The 20637-nt window shown below is 36.4% G+C and overlaps 1 long non-coding RNA gene across 1 annotated transcript in view; it reads right to left on the bottom strand.

Moving 5' to 3' along the window:
- Nucleotides 1-20637, bottom strand: part of LOC129484297 (uncharacterized) — a 261288-nt gene that overhangs the window by 140129 nt on the left and 100522 nt on the right. Inside the window, exon 2 of the long non-coding RNA XR_010121511.1 lies at nt 7752-7834. This is a non-coding gene — a long non-coding RNA (uncharacterized lncRNA). The remainder of the gene's footprint in view (nt 1-7751; nt 7835-20637) is intronic.

Below are 20637 nucleotides of genomic sequence, written 5' to 3'. Positions count from 1 at the left end.
TCTGGCAGGCCAGGTATGCAGTAGTAACATTAGACTCAGTGATAGAGGCTCAGTCTGCCTACTGGAACATCAGCCCACAAAGCAGAGCTAATAGCCCTGACAAGAGCTCTCTGGTGTCAAAAGACAAAAAGGTCAATGTCTACACAGATTCCAAACATGCCTTCGCCATGTTGTATGTTCATGGGGCTATATATAAATAAAGAGGACTCATAACTGCTGGGGGTAAAGAAATAAAATATAAAGAAAAAATTCTACAGCTTTTAAATGCAGTATGGGCCCCAAAGAAAGTGGCAGTTATACATTACAAGGGGCACCAAAGAGCAGGAACACTAGAGGCCAAAGGAAACAAAAAAGTAGACAGAGAGGTAACAATGGCTACCCTACACTGTGAAGAGGAAGCCATAGCTTTACCTCTCCTCCCAGAGCCTCCCCTTCTAGAGGTCCCAAATTATTCTCCAAATGAAAGGGCCTGGTTTGCCAAAGAAACTGGAAGTTACATTAAAGGAGGATGGTGGAAATTCTCCAACAGGAGGCTAGCCATCCCTGAAATAGTGGCCCCTAGATTTGTGAAGCAATTCCATCAAGGAACTCATATAGGAAAAACAGCACTAGAAACGCTACTGGAGCGTCATTTCTATGTACCACGGCTCACTGCCATCCCTCAAGCTGTTTGTGAACAATGTCTAATCTGTGTCCAGAATAACCCATGGCAAGGGCCCACTCAGCCCCCGGGAATTCAAGAAATGGGAGCCACACCCTGTGAAAACCTAGTCATGGACTTTACTGAGCTGCCCCGAGCAGGGGGCTATTGGTACATGTTAGTACTCATCTGCACCTTTTCAGGATGGGTTGAGGCTTTCCCCACCGGAACAGAGAAAGCACGAGAAGTAACGAAAGTGCTAATAAGGGACATTATCCCTAGATTTGGACTGCCCCGGATTCTAGGGTCAGACAATGGGCCAGCATTTGTAGCTGAAATAGTTCAAGAACTAACACGACTGTTAAAAATAAAATGGAAATTACACACAGCCTACCGGCCACAAAGCTCAGGAAAAGTAGAACGCATGAACCAGACACTCAAACAGCTACTGAAAAAATAGTGCCAAGAAACCCATCTGAGATGGGATCAGGTCCTTCCCATGGTTCTCCTCCGAGTCAGGGGTACCTCCGAGTCAAGCGCTCTATGAGATCTTGTTTGGCCAGCCACCCCCAATCATAGGTCAGATTAAGTGTGATCTCCGTGAACTAGGGAAATTATCCTTGAGAAGGCAAATGAAGGCTTTAGGAATAGCCATGCAAGAAATTCATGGCTGGGTATGGGAAAGAATGCCCATAAGTCTGACAGATCCAACACACCCCTTTAAACCCAGGGACTCTGTTTGGGTTAAAAAATGGAATCCAGCCACTTTGGGACCCATATAGGATGGGCCCCATACTGTAATCTTGTCCACTTCCACAGCTGTTAAAGTTGCAGGAATTTTACCTTGGGTCCACCATAGTCAGCTGAAACCAGCAGCTCAGAAATAGTGGACCAGTCAGCAGGAACCAGACCATCCCACTCGGCTGATCCTACGGTGAGACCAGGTTGCCAATGGAGCTAGCAACTGCCCTGCTCTGGTCCTTCTGGAAGCTGACCAGTCTACGCACAGCTGAAGCTTGAGGTGACAACCGCCCTGCTCTAGTCACCCCAGGAGCTGACTAGCCTACACACAGCTGAAGCTGGAGTAAAGTCATGCTGTTAGAAATCTTAGGTCTAATAGTTTTCCTTGTAATACTAGTGGTTTTTCTATTGTTCTGCCACTTTAGTCAGCCTCCTCCACCAGCAGAAAGCCTTTTCTGTCCCTGCTGGGTATAAGTATGTCACTCTTTACCTTGTTCTTGCTAATCTCCTTATCTATGTTAAAAGGAGAACTCTTGGAAGGATTGGAAGGCTGCCCCCAATGTACTCATACTACATGGTCAGGGAGCACTATAATCAGAACTCTATCGTACCATACTCATTATGAGTGTACCGGAACCCACCTAGGAACCTGCACTTGCAATCAGACCACCTACTCAATCTGTGACCCAGGGAATAACCAGCCTTATGTATGTCACTATATCTTTGTACTTTAATGTCTGCCAGGCAACATTTAAAGACTTCATTGCCCCTATAGCAACCTGTCATATAAATTAAGAACACCCCTGCTTGCTCCACTTGGGACTGTGCAACATTGGCCACTAAACAAAAGCAGGTCATGTTTACCCAAATCCAAGCAGACCTAAACTATAAAACAAATGCTTGCAATCTTGTAAATTTCACAATCCTGAAGCCAAATTTACCAATATGGACTACAGGAATAGGAGCACCAATAGGACATTCCTATTTAACCAAGAATCCAAGGTGAAAAACTATCTTAAAAAATAATTTTATATGTATTATAAAGAAAGCTCGGGCCTGTTCAACCCAACAATTCTGAGTTTTCAAGTCATTCTATGAGCAGGTCAACCAGAAATTGCCTGAACCCCCTCCCATAGCCAAAAATCTATTCACCCAACTGGCAGAAAGCATAACCAGCAGCTTACCCATCTCTTCATGTTATGTCTGTGGGGGAACAAACATGGGGACCAGTCGCCATCAGAGGAAAAGCAGCTAATGCCTCAAAATAGCTTTACTCTGACAATCCCCTCCCCCGAACCAACACTCACAAAACTTGAGCATCTGCCTTTTAAAAACCTCTATTATCAAGAGATTCTGCATTGCTCACTGGGGAAAAGCCTTTACAAACCCAGTAGGAGAATTAACTTGCCTAGGACAGCAATATTACAATGAGACACTAGGAAAAATTTTACGGAGAGTCATAAAGAATGACTCCAAATCACCGCATCCAGGCCCATTCTCCCGTTTCCCTTCTTTAAACCCCTCCTGGTACCAGCTTGAAGCTCCAATACCTGGCAGGCACCCTCTGGCCTCTACTGGATCTGTGGGCCACAGGCATATTGACAACTGCCAGCTAAATGGTCAGGGGCCTGTGTACTTGAAACAGTTAGGCCCTCTTTCTTTCTAATCCTGCTAAGGCAAGGAGAAGTCTTAGGGTACCCTATCTATGATGTAACTAAAAGGAAAAACAAGAGGGGCATAACCATAGGAGATAGCATAACCATAGAGAATTGGAAAGACAATGAATTGACCCCTGAAAGAATAATCCAAGACTATAGCCCAGCCACCTGGGCAGAAGATGGAACGTGGGGATACTGCACCCCTATATACATGCTCAACCGCATCATAAGGTTACAGGAAGTACTTGAGCTAATTAGTAATGATGCTGCAAGGGTCTTAAGTCAGCTAGCCTGGCAAACTACACAAATGAGAATGCCATCTACCAAAATAGACTGGCCTTAGACTACCTCCTAGCTCAAGAAGGAGAAGTATGCGGAAAGTTCAACCTAACTAATTGCTGTCTAGAGATTGATGACAATGGAAAAGTTGTCAAACAATTTTGGATTCTGCCAGAATCCAGAAGTTAGCCCATGTCCCAGTGCAGACTTGGAAAGGATGGTCTCTGGATTCACTCTTTAGAGGCCGGTTTTCATCTCTTGAAGGATTTAAAACCTTAGTAGGAATAGTTCTGGCCATACTAGGGGGCTGCCTCATACTTCCTTGTCTTTTGCCCCTCCTTATTAGGAACATGCAGTCAGCTATTGAGATTCTTGTAACCAGGCAAACTACTACCCAACTAATGGTTCTAACTAAATATCAACCCCTGCTGAATAGGAAACTAGCACCTCATGAAGGGATAAATTTTGAAGATGATGATGCTTTCTATTAAACATTTATAAGAAGCATCAAAGGGGGGAATGAAGCAGAAAATGTAAAAAGAAAGAACAAATAAAAGAAAGGAACAAGTCTTCTCTTGCTAGACTGACTTACCCCAAGACCTAGCAATAGGCAGCAGAGCTCTGAAAAGGATTTAATAACATTATCTGCAAAACCAGAGCCCTCAAGGAATGTGCTCTAGAGCCCCCTCTCCTCCCAGTTATGGGCAAGGATGAGAAAACAGGTTTTTCTCCTCTCCAACTCCCCACTCCCTTTTTGTAAATCCTTCCTTAGTGAAACTCAAGGTTACTTCACAAAGTTTTACAGATTCCTGTTTCTCTTCTGTGTAAAATAACAAGGTCACAAGACATGCTTAAGACATTTACCAGCTGTAAACCCTGCCTTAGCTTGATAAGTTCCTGTTTTTCCTCGAATTGCACAATCCGTCACTGCCTTTGTTCTGTTTCTGTAAGCCTGCTTGCCTGCCCTGTACGTTTCATGCCACTACATGGCCAACCCCTTGGTTGCATGTATAAAAGTCAAGCCCTGTCTTTGTTCAGGGCTCCGATTTTTAGATGTGAATCTGCTGGGCCTGAGTGCACTCAATAAATCCTTCTATTTCACCTATTTGGTTTCTCCAGTGTTCTGATTCCCACAACAGCATGTGTAGGTGTATGCGTGTTTGTGTTCCGTAATACTAGTGAAAGTGTGGACAATGAGACTTTCTTTTCATTACTAGTAATAGAACCATTTGAAAAGCAATTTGAACATATGTATATACTTACCTAGTAATTACACATTTGGGAACCTAGTTTTAAAAATTAATGTGAAGAAACTAAAAGCTTTATTTTGGAAATGATTGTTGTAGAATTTTATATGATGGTCCCAAATTGGAAATATTAAAAATGTCCAATTCTAAGAGATTAGCTAAGCAAACTATGATCTTTTCACCAAGTAGAATATTACTTAAACATTAAAATGATTATTAATATTATTTTTTTGAGAGAGTCTCACTCTGTTACTCAGGCTGGAGTACAGTGGTACAATCATGTCTCACTGAAATCTTGGACTCCTGGGCTCAAGCAATCTTCCCACCTCAACCTTCATTGTAGCTGGGACTACAGGCATGTGCCATGAGGCCTGGCTAACTTTATTTATTTATTTTTTTTTGTAGAGACAAGGCCTTGCTATGTTGCCCAGGCTGGCTTGAACAGCTGGATTCAAGCAATCCTCCTGTCTCAGCCCCCTGAAGTGCTAGGATTACATACATGAGACATCTCACTTGGCCTATTATTTGAAATACTATATAATCCCATAGAATAATGTTTATGATACAATATTGAGTAAAACATAATATACAAATTATATATAGTTATACAATTATATACATATAAAACTATATACAATGTGGTTTAAACTGTGTTAAAATAGTTTTTTCATAGAAAGAAAAAACAAAAATACTGCACTGTATATTGTGTTTGTGTTTGAGTGTCAGGACTAGAGATGAGTTATTTTTCCTGGTTTTCTTTTCAGAGTTTTTGTGTTTTCTTTCCTAAGAGTGTATTACTATTATAATGTATAAAATATGATAAAAGGTCAGACTCACTTATCTCTAATGTCCTTTCCAACTCTATCATGGAATAATTTTTGTCCCTGTATAATCAAAAGCTTGCTTCATCTTTCACACTTTTTCTTGTCTCTACCACATGTATATTAATCCAGGACTTATAGTTTATGCTTATCTTGAAATACCTGAATGTTAGCTAAGCTTATAAATAGATCTTAACATTTTGAGGCAGATTGCTGTTTCAACAGCCAATTTTCACATAGTAAGCATTCATTCAGTGTATCCAAGATAAATTTTGAGTGTAAGCACGCTGGACCAAGACCCTGGCCATTAATGTAAACTTATATTCCCTGCATTGCTAGATATTTTTTCTGGCTTAATAACATATTGATTGCAGGGGCTTATCTAGAAAGAGTTAGAATTGTTTTTGCTGGCAATGTGATTTTGCATCAGCTACTCTTGTACTATCTCTTGCTCCTGATGAAAAATAGAATTACCTTACTAAAATATTTTAATATTATTAAAATTTTGAGTTTCATGACATATTTTCTGGGATTTTAAAACCTCTGAGCTAAAGTTCTGTCTGTAGCTTGAATCTATATCAGAACTTAATATTTATAAAACAAAGAAGATCCTGACACACCCTTGCATGAAAACATTGCATGATTCTAAGACCTGAAGTTAGCACTGAACAACAATGGATGTCAAAGTTGACCAGAATTGTGTTCAGATGGAAGCTTTATCATTTACTATCTATGCAACTTTGACTGATTAACTCTTCTGAATCTGAGATTACTCCCTGTAAATTGTGAATAATATTGCTTAACATGTAGGCTTGTTGCAAATGTTACATCACACAATGTTAGAAAACACATAATAGGAATTGAATCAACTAAAGTTTTAATTATCATAACTATCTAAAGATGTGGTTTACAATGTTATAACCTCAAAAGTCAATATTGAAATGCTACATTTTTGCAGAACACAATATGAAACTATTCCAATAATAGAGTCCACTGATGGAGAAAATACATGTCTAAATATGGATTCTTATATTGACTCATAGGCTTAAAGCTCAAACATTAAGAAACGTTAATGTAGAGAAAGAATGGTGACATGATTGGTAGCAATAAAGTTTGGAGCCGTGAAAATATAATGCTGGCTATGAAGCTGAAGTAGGAAAATAAAGGATGCTTTGTAGCAAAAATGGCAGGAAATTCAATATATAGATATATAGTTAGATTTAAGAGCCATTTGATTAATAAACCATTATTGGTTGAGAGAAGAACTTGTATTTTAGGCAACAGGTTATAATAGAATTTTGTCCTTGCTAATCTTAAACTTGATTGACTTATACTAAATGGTTACCTCCTTAGTTCAATTTTCATATTATAAATTGTAGGCAAACATAACTTCCTTATAATTTTACTAATAGTAAATAAAATTATGTATTTAAAGCATCAAGCTGAATACTTCATACCTGTATGTGCTCAATTATCATAGCTCCCTCTATAACATTCAGAGCAACTCTGGAATAACATCCCTTCATTGAAGATAGATATTGAATGCTAAAATTATTCCACGGTATGTTAGGCAGTGAGAAAATCTAAAACAATGAGGGAAATTTCTGACTCTTCCTGGGTGCCAGTGTTTTTTGCTATAGTGGCCTAAACACTCCTTCCTGGGGTTCTGGGGACCATCAGACAGGACTGTGACAATGACAATAAATCATCCCCCAAGCTGCTGCAATTTCATCTGGGGGATGCTGCCAGATGCAGTTATTACCTACATGTTGCACAGTTAGGAAAATCCAGAGCAAAGCAATGTGACCATATTTTAGCCAGAGATTCTCAGACCTTTCCAGTCCCAGATACAGAAACTCAGACCAATCTACGGAACCATGATTACATGGATACTTTTCTGAACTTGTCACTTTAAGGAGCTTTCTGAGAATCCCCTTGAGTGTCCTTAGGATATAAGCTGTGTTTACAGATGCAAAGAGGAGCTGAGGCCCTTATAATCTCTGGCCTCATGTAAGTCACTCAGCTTCTCCAAGTCTCATTTGGGAACCTGAAACGAAATTTCCTGTCCTATATGCTGCAAAGGGTCATGAAGGCCTAATGGGATAAGGGATCTAAAAATGCTGTAGGGAAAACAAAAAGCAATGCGCTTTATAACACAAACTAGGATTGTTATCTCCAGAGGCAAAGAGATTACATAGTTAAAGTCTTTTAAATAATGTTAAGAAATGATGACCTTGCAAACATAGCCAATAGGGAACTAACTAATGGGGACAGCAAATGAAGTTGCAGAGACTGATAAGGATATAATTGAAAGCCTTTGGAAAACATAAACTCTGTTTGGGGTCCTTTTCTGTTGGCATCTTACCTTGTTCCTTGTGTTTTTTGGATTCAGCCGCTGGATGCTTGATTTTGAGATGTTACCACGCTACTGCCTCCATCTGTATCTGTCTGGGAGAAAAGCAATAAATAGTGAAGATGAGAAAGAAGAAGGGAGGAAAGAGAAAGGGGGAACAGAGTTCTGCATAGTGCTTAGTGCTCCAAGGTCCCAGCATAAGAGGCCCACTGTGACCTTATCCATTCTTATATTTTAGATCCTAGGAACCAATGATCATTTAATCAAAAACATGTCTCTCATAGTGAGGGAAATTATATTCTTTTTTGCCCAGTGGAAAATTTACATGTTTATTGGTTATATTCTAGGATGATATTTATTATTCACTGGAAGTTTCAAGGGCAAACAAATACACTAGAAATTTTGGAAAGACTCAAGAAACGATAAAATATTACCCTTTGACAGAACAATATTTTATAATGATATTTTGTCTGGTGGGCATGGTTGTCTGTATAACAAGAAGATTAAACCTTGGCTGGCAGTGAATTTTTATGTATTACCAAGGTCAGAAGCATAAAAGGCCCTTCTAAAGAAAGTAGTGTCTGCGTAAAGTAGTTCATACACAAAATGCCTGTGGATGGTGAGTTGAAATAGGAAGAAGAATAGCCAAGTTCAGGGGCTTCTGGAAAGGTAAAAGATTACAGATGTTGTCATGGGAAATACCCACAGAACATGACAGGCTACATTCACAAGAAGCTATCCACGCAGAAAGTGAATTCTTAGAAATTGCTATGGGAGCCGTAAGTAATGACATTTTCACTCAATTGCCATATAGCTTCAACAAGTGTCAGATTACCACTGACTTATTAGCAGAATAACCCCAAGGTAAGGATCATCTCTTACAAATACATGCTGTCTCTATAAAGGGCTACAATTAAATAACCTTTCCCAATGTACAGGTGAAGAAACAAAGTTCAGAGAAGTCATAGAGCAAACAGGTGTGGGTGCTAGCCAGAGGGCAGATCCAAGCCACTTAAGCTCCAAAGTCAATTCTCTTAATCAGCTTACTATAGTATGTAAGTTCCTATTAATAATGAAGTGTGAACCAAGTGGGAACAGAAGGTTGTGAAACCAGATTTTCTTGATCTTAGTGTTTTTATTTTTTGAAAGAAATTAATAATAATACCCAAGGCCATAACATTCAATAATGATAGGAAAAATATTTTTCCAACTTTTGTTCTAGCATTATACAAATCTTAGCAGATAATACTTTATTTATAGCATCAGAAATGTTGTAGACATTCAATAAATTTTACCAGCTTAATTGAGTCAAGTATCTGCAAATGCTTGTTTTCAGGCATGAATGGATTAATCCTAAACAGGATGAGGACTATGCTAAGAATTAGGAAAAGACAAAACAAACAGAACATGGTATATTGGAAGATAAATACAGTGGTAGTAGTAGTGGAGACAAGAGATGCATATCCCCATAAAATGCTGTTACTCTCAATACTAAATTCTTATGTCTGAGAGGAAGGAAATTAAAACTGTCCAAAAAATTTTAGTGCCTTAAGACCTTCAAAGATATGTAACTCACCAAAAATATGAAAGTATTATATTGTTCGACATGTATAAACAATAGCAATGTTTTATTCATATATTTCTTCAATCATTTTATTTGTGTTAATTTGCCTAAAAGTGTGCTTGGAAACAAGAATGAAGAGACAAATGTGATTCTTGTCCTAATTGAGTTTACATTTTCATGCAAGACTTAGACAAGAAAATAAATACCATATTTATAATTTATGATTGTGTTAAGTGCTATGAAATACCAAAGAGACAGTTCTAAGCATGATTGGTATCTTAGTATGTTCACAAGGTGATTTTGTAGTCATGAGACCTGATGGCTATAATATTCACAGAATCATTACCAATTGTTGGCTATAATTAGACTCCCACTACAAAGGGGCAACTTAACATCCTTAACTTCTTTTGACAAGGTTCAACTTTTGTTCTTAAAATAATAGAAAGGGTTTATTTTCCCAAGAGTCAGTTATTCTGAGCACTACAGAGTTCAACTATAGTTCAAGATGCCAATGTGATACATTTTGACTGGGAAAATATGGCAAAGCATGATTTCTAAGAATTAATTATGTCATCCAAGATACATGATAGCAGGGGTTGCTGGTATAAATATCGTATCTGACAGAATCCATATGACAAGCATAACATAAAGAGACCATATTATGTTTAACATGTGTATAATATAAAGAGAAGGCAATGATGGTGCATCGAACAATTTACAGAATTAGCAGATAGCCCAAAAAGCTTAAGTAAATCATTGTATTTGATTGAGCCTCATTTTTCTTATCTGAAAATAAAAAATGTTGATAATTAATGGTGGGAACAAATGTTTCTTTGCTAATTTTGATATTTCCTTGCAGGTGATGAGAACACAATTAGGGTAACATTCCTAGCTTCTAGGTTTTACTTGTTCTGCTCCAGAAAAATTGGAATAGTATGATTTGAATGGTAAATTTATGGAGAATAACATGAATGCGCTCTGTTCAGCACCTCTCCTTTCTTTTTAGGAAAAGGCTGTAAAAAGGGCCAGGTCTTCCCTTAGAGAGGCCCCATTGAAGAGCCAATTGCCAGGGGTGGGCGAGTCTGTCAGTTTTAAGAAGCTGGATGATATTCTTAGATGACTATAATTAGGCAATAAGGCAATAACATGCTGATCTGCTTAGAATTTTATTTCATTTTTCAATTAGTTCAGACTCTGATGTGGAAAACAAGTTTTATTTAAACCGTCAGCAATAATAATTTGTGACTTACAAATTCTGTTGTGAAAATCAAATGTAGTGATGAATTTGAAATGGATGTATAAATTCAAATCTCTACATAATCTTGTGCAGTTTTTTTAATTCAAGCAATATACCTTATAACTAAAACTCAGCTCTCAAAAGTAGAAATGTGGAAGGATAGAATTGAGGCTCAGGAATTTTCCAGCACTACTAGCGTATTCCCAAGATGCCTGAGCTTCAGGCAAAGCTGTTTCTATTGATCCACACAAGGCTTATTTCCATCTCTCAGTTAATTGTTTCTGTTTTGAGTTGGATTGTGTCACTCAAAGAAAGCTGTGTTGGAGTCCTAATGACTGGTGCTTCTCAACATGATATGTTCTGAAAATAGAGTCTTCATAGATGTAGTCAAATTAAGATGAAGTCATATTGGAGTTTAGGGTGGGCCCTTAATACAATATGAATGGTATCCTTGTGAGAGAGAAGATGCATACAGACAGTCACACAGGAGAAGGATGGCCCTGTGATATACATAGAAGCAGTTAGCAGAGAGATGCATCTACAAATCAAGGAACAACAAGGATTGATGGCAAACACCAGAAGTTAAAACAGGCCAGGAAAGATTCTTCCCTACCATTCTCAGAGGCAGCATGGCCCTGCCAGTGCCTTGACTTCAGACTTCTAGCCTCCAAAAATACAAGTCAATAAATTACTGTCATTTGAAACCATCCAGTTTGGGGTACTTTTTATGGAGGCCCTAGGAAATTAATGCAGTGCCCTTAAGTAGTGACAGGAAAACCTGGATATCATTTTTACTGCTCCACTGAAAAGACTGGTACTCCTTGACCTCAGGGAACATAAGAAAGACCATGTCCCAGTTGGCCTCTCTTCCTCAGCTGCTGCTGAGCCCAGGACTATAAATAATAGTTCCCAAGCCAATGTTGGTGAAGTAGTGTTTTGCCCAGGAGCTCTGCAAATGGAAGAGTCATGGATGAGCAAGTGGATGACTCAGTGGAGTATATGTGTGCTGACTCCCAAACGCTGGAGAGAACCAAAAGTAATCCTAAAAATTAGGTTCATTTTTTTTTGGTATGAAGTAGTTGTATTGTTGTGGTTTACCAAATTAATTCCCAGATCTGAGGCACCAATGCTTGAAAAACCATGTGGATTTAATAGCTAATGGATCTACAGTGTCTCCCAGTACATGTACTCCTGATCTCTCAGCTTAACTTCTAGGACTTAATGTCTCTAAAACCTTGGACCCCATGCCTCAGACATGAGTCTTGGCCACTTTTATTCTGACTAGTCTCTTGATCCCAATAGTATGCCTATTTTTATCTTCATATTTACAGCTGATGATGTTTCTGCAATATAAAAATCTCCCTGCTCCTATTTGCCCCTAAAAATTTAACCTTTCAAGGCCTGACTTATAATCCACTTCTATTGCAAAAACCGTGCCAGTGACTGTAATCAAGACCAACCACTCCACTACCTTATATTCCTTTCTGGTACTACTGTGTTGGTGGAGTGTGTGTGTGTGTGTGTGTGTGTGTGTGTGTGTGAGAGAGAGAGAGAGAGAGAGAGAGAGGATTGTGGGGAGTGGAGAGAAAGTGGCAGCCTTGTCTTTCAACAGGATTTTTTAGCTCCTTCAATGTATACATTACCTAGATTTCATAATTTTATTATTATCTTCAGTACACAGCACAGTGAAGTGTTCACTGGTTGATCAATACAATTTTAACTTGATGACACAGAAGTCTAGTGCTATTGTAATTTTTTTAAATGCAACTAAGTTGTGGATGCAGAATCTGGGCAAATCATGGAATTCCATTATTTCAATGAATATATGTAAATCTTGGTCAGTCCTAGATGACAGAAAAGAGTAAAGAAGAATTACTATTTATTGAGCCACTGAATTATGTTTCAGATACTGTACTAAGCAATTTACATAGATAATCTCTCTTAATCCTCAGAGTAACTCTTTGAGTTCAGGGTCATTATTTCCAATTTTAAAGTCAGAAAATTGAGAATCAGAGAGCTTCTTGAAGAAACAAGATTAAGCAAAAGGCCTTTGCATAATACTATGCCCTCTTTTCTCTTTTATCATTATATCTTAAGACATTTTGAGGAGCAGAACAAGAACACCTTTGTATCCTACATAGGGAACAACCTGGCATGGTGGCTCACACCTGTAATCCAAGCACTTCTGGAGGCTGAGGCAGGAGGACTGCTTGAGGCCAGGAGTTCAAAACCAGCTTGGGCAATGTAGGGAGACTCACCTCTACCAAAGAAGATATAGACATTAAAAATAAATAAATAAATAAAAATAAATGGACAGGGAAACCACCACGTGTCTATGCCTGGACATCTTGGTTCTTGGTGACATGAAACATACCACCTCAAAGGATGTGTTCCATATAGTACCTTTGATTCACGAAAAGCATTAGAAAAAAAAAAAGTTTCTTTGAGGGAAAAACATCTGCTGTTAAAGTCATTTCAAAGACATTTTAAATAATTGGTTTTATTCTTGAGGATTGTGATTAAAAGAAAGCATTTAACTATTAACCTGCAAATTGACCTTTGTGATCTTGGAAAAGACAGGCTAATTATTTTTGAATGTTAGATTTTCTCTCACATTTCCAAAAAGAAGAATGAATGAATGACTAGAAGAGTATAAGAATTACAGATATTCCTCATCACAGTTGATAATTACTTAGGGTCAATGGCAGCCCCAGACATTGGCATAGTAGGTAGGTGAAATAATTAGTTAAAATATGTTCCTTTTCAGCACAGTGATTAGGATGCATATCTAAAATATATAAATGAATATATAAACATCTTACTTTTAAGTATGACCAAGTATAGTGGTTAAAAAGAGAGATGCTGCAACTAATCTGATATTTTCTAACTCTGGCTCTACCTCTTAAAAGCTATGTGACCTAGGTCAAATTACCAAACTTCTATGGGCTTCAGTTTTTTCATTCATACTACGAGGATAATTATAGTGCCTAGTTTATAGAGCTATTATGGTTAAAAAGTTCATATGTATAAAGTTCTTGCAACAGTGATTATAAGTGCTATGTTTGTGTTTTATATAAAATAAAATAAATTCCCAATAAAATTATTTATGGAATCATAAAAAATCATTTTCTTGGAAATCTTTGAATCCAAATGTACATTTTATTTTTCCTTTGGAGACAGCTATCTTGCTCAAGGTCACACAGATAAAACATGGGTGGAGTGAGGGCTAGAACTTCTGACTCTTAATGGCTATTCTTTTCTCAAGCCATGTTGCATACTCAACATTTGCCAGCCATAAAAATATGCTATTAGCACTTCTCTTTTTCCTGTTAGGCTGAGAGATTCTCAGTCTCCAAACCTGACTAGAGACTGTAGTAGTAAACTTCTTGAGCTTTAAACCCTTTCTAGCTCTAGAATAAGCTTGTCCAACCCATGGCCCTTGGACTGCATATGGCCCAGGATGGCTTTGAATGTGGCCCACCATAAATTCATAAATTTTAAAAAGCATTATGAGAATTTTTGCAATTTTTTTTTAGCTCATCAGCTATCATTTGTGTTAGTGAATTTTATGTATGGCCCAAGACAATTCTTATTCTTCCAGTATGCCCAGGGAAGCCAAAAGCTTGGACAACCCTGCTTTAGAGGCTAAGAACAAGGAGAACAATATTCTTCAGAGCTTTTGAGTTAAGGAAATATTTCTACAGCCCCTGACCTAATTGTTTATTGCACTGAGGCATCAGACAAATCTCTTCTTCCTATGAACCCCTGATCACAAAATATCTTATCTAACAAAAGTACTTATGGCAAATAGGACAGGGAAAGTAGATTATTATGAGATGAGTGGCATGGGTAGCAAATGACAGGTGTGTTGAGGGTAGGGAGTGTGTAGCAGAGTTCACTGAGGAAGAAAGAAGAAGGCAACCTCTGGAGCAAGAGAAATTGACAATGTATATGGTGCCTTGATATAATTTGAATGTGGTTTCTCTTACCTTAGGCATAATATTAATTGGGAATGAACAGAAATGATGGAAGGGCAAAAAGGATGAAGAGAAGTTGGAAGCCAGTGCTTATTGGTTATGTGCAGGTCCTGTGCCAGCATTTTCTTCACAATAATTCTGTGAGGCAGCTGTTTTTAATCCCATTTTCTGGGGAAACTGGGTCTAAAATTGGTTTTAAAACTTGCTTATCTAGTTGACAAGAATTAGAGCTGGAACTGAAATACAGGGGTGTTCTCTGGAGTTCAAAGTCCTTTGGCCACGATGTCTGACTCTCCAATATAATAACCCCTTTTGTTTCCTTCTACTTGCTGAACCCAGTTGAATGAATTCTCACTGTGGAACATTTTTATTCTGACTACTCTCACTGCCAAAAACCCATCACCCTGTATTAGAAGGTACTTGACTATGTGTCAAAAAGAGAAATTGCTCTTCTTCAGTTAACTATTTTTAGCACAGATTATCTGACTAGCAGGTTTATCTTAAGTGATGCTGGCACTATTCATGGGCCCTGGACTACCACTAAAAATACAAATGCTAATTGTGCTGACAGCACTCAGCACAACTTTGGCTTTCAGCTCATTCTAATTGAAAGGCTTAGGCTTTGTTTCATGTAAATGTGCATGAACTAGATTATTTTCTTAAATTCTCAGCTTTACCATCATACTCTGCTATATTTAGCATGTTTGCTTCCCTGAATAACCCAGTTGCCTCAAAATTTATTTCATCTATATTTATTGACAATAGAGAAAGAAGTCATTAAGTACAACATTAGAATGGACTTTGGAGGCTCAGTTATACTGAGACATATCCTCTGGTACCTGGTTCAGAATGTGGTACTTTGTACAAAAGAATCATGAATGAAAGAAAGTGATTTCTCATATTTGGAGCTCTCCAAGTGACCCAAATGACCCCAAATAAAAGAAGAATGGTATTCTTGGCTGAAAATGAAGACATTCACATTCATAATTACAATTTTTATAACCAAAACAAGCATTATTGCTATTGATAGATGTAGTCAGAACATGAATATCAGCATCGATCCATAGATTTTAATACATAACCAAGACGTTTTTCTTGAACCTTCAACAACTATCAGTTGTTTTTGTGGATAGAAGTTAAGAGTTCTTAAAGTAATGGTCTTGGAAATAATGTATTGTGCTTTTGTGTATTGTTTTGTTTTTGGATATATTTTCTGTTCTTCTGTAATTACTGTCTCTCCTCTGAGGCACCAAAAGATGTCATTTATTAATTGACAGTAGTTAGTACTGAATATAAGCACAATATAGTGAAGGATACAAGAAAAAGAAAGTAAGCTTCCAAATCATTTCTGGCTCTGTCACTTCCTAGGAAACAAATGACTTTCAGCAAGCGATTTATCTCTGTAAGCAGCAGCTTCCTCAACTGGTAAGAAAACAAATAGAAAGAAAAATACTAGAAACAGTCCTACTTAAAGGGAAGTTTGTGGCAAGTAAATAATATTAGTGGGAGTCAACACAGTGAAAGGCACATAGCAAATGCTCAAGCAATGGTATTTTTAAAAAATAACTATTATGTACAATAGTAAAAAAGGAGCAACTTTTAATTATTTATCATTTTATTATTTTCTGTAAAATAAATTAGATATATGTTTTTCCTTTGACATGATAGCTTTAGATATATTTTATTTTCTCTGTTTATTGTTTCTGTTTACAAAACATACTTATGACATTTGCATACTGCCTTTTAAATTTAGCATAATTCTGTCATAAGTACATTTACATAGTATTATGTGCTCTGGATTTGCATTGTGTTTCACGCAGTACAGATAGCGTATTACATTTTGGTCCCTAGATGTGGTGAACAAATTATGAAAGTTGGAAATCCCAGTGCTTCACTCATTCCTCGCTCAACACTAAATCCTACTAGTTTTAAAATCTGTCCACTTATCTATCCTTACTGCTGTGTTCCTTTTTTAGGCCATATTCTCCCCGTTTATATTTAACTTGAAGATAGTAACAGCTGCATTACTGAACTTCCTGTTTCGGAGCTTGCCTTCCTTTCTTTCAATCACCCCTCACTTTGTAAACAAAGTAATGTCTGTAATTTCAAATATGACTATTTTTCTTCTGTTTTTCAAAGCCCTCTCATTTTCAACCTCAAGAAATGCATTTAAACACACCGACCTCAAGAAAAGATGCAAACTCCTTGAGATGCTTATGAGGACCTTTAAGAGCTGGTTGTTTTCTTTCTGAATGCACTGTTTCTAAATATAAATGAATGCAATTCTTCACAGAATTCAATTTAAAAAGCACTGGGTAAAATTAATGTAGTTATCATGGAAACATAAACATCTTCAAATATTCATGAACGTTTTTAAAAATTAAAAAATACTAAAAAGGATGTGCTTTTTGATACTAATGGTTACCTTAAATTCAAAACTATATAATAAATGGCTCAGAAATCAATTAATAAGTTGTTTTAACAGAATTCAGAAGCAGTAAAGAGAATAAAGTAAATATGAAAACTTAATATCTAACAAGGAGGGCAGTTTACGTCACAGGAAGTAAGGAAAATTAATAAGTTTTGCTAGAATAAATGACTTCTCACTAGAAAGAAAAAAAAATCGATTTTGTTGTTCACATAGTATAGGAAATGTAAGACTACAGACATTAAGCGTTAAAATAAGTAAGACATTTTAAGCCAAAATATAACATTGTAGTCTATAGAAAATAGACTTTTTGTAAAACTTGTGAGTGGGAGACCTTTTTGTCTTTAACAGTGTACCCAGAATCCAGACATATGTATACATTTTAAGAATATACCTTTAGTGTGCAAAAGTCACCTTAGAAAAGTTGTAAGAAAAATAATAGCAATGGAAAATATTTACAATAAAATATATGACAAATAAAATTTATTATATTAACTATTTGAAAAATCTCTCCAATGATTTGGAAGAAGACAAATATTTTTATAATAAAATTGTCATTGGATACAAACGGGCAACTCACAGAAGAGGAAGTCATGTCCACAAAATATGTGCAAAGATGTTTAATCTCACTTGTGGTAAAGAAAATGCTAAATAACAGTTTTTAACAATTTAATGATATTAACAATTTAAGCAATAATTAAATACATTTATATCAACTTGGCAATAATTATAAAGGGCAGTACTATTCATTGTTGGCAACAGCGTGAGTAAACGTATCTCCAATACATTGATGTTGGAAACGTGAACTGATAAAATATTTTGCTAAAGTACTCATTTTGTGGTTTGTCAAATGAACATTACAGAAGACAGCAAGTAACAAAACAACCTCATTTATGGTATGTTCTCCTATAGTATATCACAGAAATAATGTAAAATTACACACACACACATACATATGCACACACATGATTGAAGTTGAAAAATGTGGAGATGTGAAATATATATGTAAGAGAATGTTTTAGATAAAATTTAAAAATACTCATTTTATGGAATATGATACAAGCATTAAAAAGAATAAACTAAGCTTTTTGGACAAGAAGAGTAATTTACTGTACATGCTTTCCCCTCCCCTAGTAAAAATTCAACTAAGTAATAATAAAGGAATAAGTAGATACAAACCAAAATAAAGACAAAAGAAAGCTTTAAAAGACGAAATGTTTTATCAAATTTCCTCAAGACACCAAGAAGATGAAATAGAAATGTTATAAAAGAGATCAAAGAAAGCTACAGCAAAGAATAGAGATAAAAGGGACTTTAAAGGTGAGAGAAGGATGAATATCCTTTCAGAATGCTAGAGAAATCCAGAATTTAAGACTTACAGGTACAGTGCTGGTGCAATTGATGCTAACAAGAGGTAGGTTACATAAAAGCTATGTACAGAATGGATACCATCTTGTCCTTGCTGGAAGAATACATACAGTACGTGGCCATTATTTAGTATGCATATAGTATCAGATGAAATACTATATTGAAGCCATGAGAGAGAAAAACAATTGTGAGGGAAAGGATATTTTTGATAAGACAATTGAATCAAGTATAATAAAAAAAGAGTCTTGAGATGATTAAGAAAGGCTGGGTAGACTTAGTAGACTTAGGTGCCTATGAGTAAAGGCAGTTTCACACCTCGAAGTCCCTCAGAATAAAGGATGTTTCCCTACCTCATTACTCTCATACTTGGATTGCTGGTTGGTCAGTTTTTCCCTATAACTTTTTTATTTTTTATAAAGAAATATTGGATGAAAAAGCAAGACTCTCCAGACATTGATAAATTCTGTAATATAAAAGAAAATTCTTTATCAAGCAAAAAAAAAAAAAAAATGCCTTGGAAAGATTAGTTCAAGAACAAGAAAAAGCTTTAAAACATATACTTAATTTATCCTCAACAATATTTAGATAAGAACTCTATAAAACAAGAAGAGTCAGTATGAATAAATAAGTATCAAGAAACATGAAACAGCTATAAGAAATTTAAAAGAAATATTTTTAATTAAAAACATGATTTATGGCCGGGCACGGTGGCTCACGCTTGTAATCCCAGCACTTTGAGAGGCCGAGGTGGGCGGATCACGAGGTCAGGAAATCGAGACCACGGTGAAACCCTGTCTCTACTAAAAATACAAAAAATTAGCCGGGCGTGGTGGCGGGCGCCTGTAGTCCCAGCTGCTTGGAGAGGCTGAGGCAGGAGAATGGCGTGAACCCAGGAGGCAGAGCTTGCAGTGAGCCGAGATTGCGCCACTGCACTCCAGCCTGGGCGACAGAGCGAGACTCCGTCTCAAAAAAAAAAACATGATTTATGAGATAAAAACCTGTAAATCACTTAAAAATTAAGACAAAAAGAAAAAAAAGGATATTTGAGAGGAAAGACACAAGACAGAATCAATTTGAAGATCAAATATCAAAATATGAGGAGTTCCCCGAGATCAAGTTTGGAAATACAAATAATTGAAAAGTAAATCAAAATATCTTTTTCTTTTTTCAGAAGAAAAGGATGTGCTTCAGCTAAATGAGACAGCAATTCAATAAAGAAGGCATAGAATTCAAATATCACTAGTTTCAAACTACAAAGTAATTTGGTAAAATTTCAGAATGTCACATATGTCTTACATCTAATAATCAGATCAGAATGGCACATAAAGATAAATGATTTATCTTGGGGAAAATATGTGTGTGGGTGGGAGTAGTTTGGGGAGAATTGGGATTTAAGAAATTTCTGACTTGAAAAATAAAGTTTTTTTTTTTGTTTTTAAATGTGAAGAATAAATCAAACAGCTGATTAGAGTCAGATTAAAGGAAAAGAATGTATTTATTTGGAAGGTAGAATTGAAGAAAGTATTTTGAATACAGTTCAGAAAGACACAATGATAAAAGGGATATCATGGGACAGATAAAATACAGTGAGAAGAAGAAATATACATCTGATCAGAGCTATTGAACAAAAAGAGACAATGGATCAGAGATAAAATGTGAGTACTTAATAGTTAAAATGTTTCCATAATTGATTGAATACAAACCTTCTAAAATCCAGGAATCTCAACAGAGGCCAAAACAAATCTTTAAATAATAATAAATTCACACTGTGATACATCCTAGTGAAACTTCAGAATGCTGAAAGGAGTAAACTATCTTAAAAGTAGCACAAGTAAAAAGATTGCCACCAAAGAAAACTCATAGATGACTCAGAGTCAGTGAGAGTGGAAACAGAAAACAGAGGGGTGACACCTTGTTTTCAGAGAAAATAAATATCCATCTAGATTTATTATGTTCAGTAAAATTATTTTCTAGATTGAGAAGAAGTAGCGACATTTTTATACTAAAAGTAAGTACCTGAGAGTGTACATAACCAATAGGTGATATTATATTAAAAGAATATTTATAAAATGTTCTTGAAGAAAGAATACCAGAAGGAACATATCAGATGAAAGAAATAAGCTTGAACAATGATAACTGTAAACTCCTAAGTAAATCTAAGTAAATATTGGCTGCATACTATAATAAAAATTTTTAATTTATGAGTTTAGAATTCAATTTCTTTTAAAAAATCAACTGTCTCTAAGCGAAGGGTAAAGGAATCAGATTTAAAGCCTTTTGAGAGTCATTTATTGTAAAGCGGATAGGTAATGATATTTATCAAC

The sequence above is a fragment of the Symphalangus syndactylus genome, chromosome 6 (assembly GCF_028878055.3).
Source record: "Symphalangus syndactylus isolate Jambi chromosome 6, NHGRI_mSymSyn1-v2.1_pri, whole genome shotgun sequence".
Classification (NCBI taxonomy): Eukaryota; Metazoa; Chordata; class Mammalia; order Primates; family Hylobatidae; genus Symphalangus; species Symphalangus syndactylus.
This window is presented reverse-complemented; position numbering and strand designations above follow the sequence as displayed.